The 2,262-nt window shown below is 49.9% G+C and overlaps 1 long non-coding RNA gene across 1 annotated transcript in view; it reads left to right on the forward strand.

Annotated features, from left to right (window-relative positions):
* Nucleotides 1-755: 755 nt before the first annotated feature.
* The window catches only part of LOC118453011, a 2,690-nt gene continuing 1,183 nt past the window's right edge, over nt 756-2,262 (forward strand). Inside the window, exons 1-2 of the long non-coding RNA XR_004842902.1 lie at nt 756-1,569; nt 1,943-2,021. This is a non-coding gene — a long non-coding RNA (uncharacterized LOC118453011). The remainder of the gene's footprint in view (nt 1,570-1,942; nt 2,022-2,262) is intronic.

Here is a 2,262-nt window from a genome sequence, read left to right on the forward strand (position 1 = left end):
CCGGCCCTCCCCTCCTCGGGCTCCGCGGGTTTTCAGTCGTGGTTCTGCTCGCAAGCGGCGCCTTGGCTCCGGCCTCACCTGGGGGGCTGGGGGGGTGGGGGTGAGACACTTCCGTAGCAAACCCCTCGTCAGACGGCGTTTGAACGTTTTTCGACAGCAGCAGCCCCAGCTCCCTGCCGGGCTGGTTTCTCACTGACCCCCGGTAGGAACAAAGTGGGGAGGAACAGCGCAGTTTTATATTGAAAGTGAAATTTGGGTTAGGAAACACAGTTCTCGGAAGGGTGAAAGCTTGCTCGTTGTCCGACTGTGCCATCGCACAACACCCTTTTAATACATCGCGTCGGGGATGAAATAATCCCTCGAATTTAATCCTTTGTTTCACACATTTCAGTCAAACCATGGCCGGATTCTCGGAGGGGTTCTCCCTGGCTGGATCCAGTGGATCGCAGTTAATATGGCCTCCCCTCGCCTGCTCCCATCTACCGAGGCAGCAATTACCACTGTGGTGCTTGGAGAGACTTAAAAACAAAAGCATTTGCCTGCTGCCACGACCAAAGGGGTAACTTGTCAGGCTGATAATAAACTGGAGTGAACCTTGTCTTTGAGTTATAAATGCCACTCCTCTGGCTGGTGGAAACGAGGGCTGTTGAAATAACCGAGTGTTTTTGGTTTTTTTTTTTCTATGCAAAGTCAAAAAAAAAAAAGCGTGTTTTTATTTTAAAAAAAAAAAAAGTTGTTGTTTTTTTTTTTAACACTCGGTGCCAGGTACTTTTTGGGCTGACAGCAGCCTCTGCCCTCGGTTCCCTAGTGAGTGGTGAGGCTTGGGGCAGCCGGTGAGTCTGGGTTGAGTTCCGCGTTGCGTTACCGGCTGAGTTTCTTTAAGCGAGTGCCTCAGTCATGTTTTCTTCCCTCTGTGAAAGGCAGATAATGCCAGCTCATCCCCTGGTGTTAACAGGACTTGATTTAGATGTAAAACAGTGAGATTTTGGAGGCTTCTGGTATAAGTGCAGATTGCACTGTCAAACGTGTGCTCTTCCAGTTAAAAACTGGATTATTTTACATTTATGCTCTTTGTGTTCTTTTTTTGAAGAAGCAGCTTTGTTGTTACGACTCTGCTGATAATGTTTGACTCCCACCTTGCTTTGTTAGGTCCTGAACTCTGAAGCTTCATATTTTTATAAACTGCTGCGTTATAGGAGCTGGGAGGTTTATCGTCCCGTGTGTCTTCGCATGCGCGCGACAGCTGAAGATCTAATTTCATGTTGGGTTTTGCCAAACTGATCAGGGTTACGCTTAGTTCAGGCTGACTGCCTTGCACCTCCCCTGGTTGTTAAGAGGGGTTTTCGCAGGAAGGGAGCGAACGCGAAGGGCCTGATCCTAACAGGTTTGATGTGTTACAGATGGACCGAAAGCTGCCAGCTTTTCGGCGATGACCTCAGCAGCAAGCGCTCTAAAACCTCTTCCGTGCGCAGGGCTCACCGTGCCACAGATTCTCTTTTTTTTTTTTTTTTTTTTTTTTTAAACAAAATGCTGCTTACCTTGCAAGACGAGAGAATCCTGGACAGCTGTGTAAGTACATCCTGAGAATGGAAAGCTAATGAAATGAAATGCAATTAAGCGCAAGTTAAGTCGTAGGCAGGACAACAGAGTTACTGTCAGCCCCATGTCCCTGCTTCATAAATCCTGGATCGTTGAGCAGCTGGGTTTAACGAACTTCAGGATGGCATCGCCATGCCGGCGATTCCCAGCAGCCCGCTCCTTGGAAACCCCTTCAGGCCAGGAGGGAAGGCAAGCACCCTGTTCCCTTCAGTGGGTGTCAAGGGGCAGGATTTGGGTTTCACTTCACACCCAAGTTGCGGCATTAACGGGCTGTTAAGATGGACCACTTCCCTTTTTTTTGTTAGTTTGGTTTTTGTTTTTTTTTTTTTAAATTTTCTTGCAGCCAGTGGCGTTTCCAGGGAACCGGTCTGTCCTTAACACCGCTTCGCCCCTGCGTCGAAGAAGAATGGCTGTAACGGCAGGTGGGATATTTTAGTCCCCTTTTCGTTTGCGTTAGCGCAATCATTCCTACCTCTCCCTGGGACAGAAATGCAGACCTTTCCTCGGCAAGCGGAAAACCCTTGTGAGGAGAGGGACTGTGAAAGCCCCTTAGCCACGAGGGTCCCTGTATGCCCCGCGTTTCTGAGGCTGCTTGCCGCAAAGCCGGTGTCGGTGGTGTCCTCCCGCAGCTGGGGGGGGGGCCCCTTCCGCCCGCTCGGCCCC

Source organism: Egretta garzetta, unplaced genomic scaffold, assembly GCF_000687185.1.
Source record: "Egretta garzetta isolate BGI_Z169 unplaced genomic scaffold, ASM68718v1 scaffold551, whole genome shotgun sequence".
Lineage (NCBI taxonomy): Eukaryota > Metazoa > Chordata > Aves > Pelecaniformes > Ardeidae > Egretta > Egretta garzetta.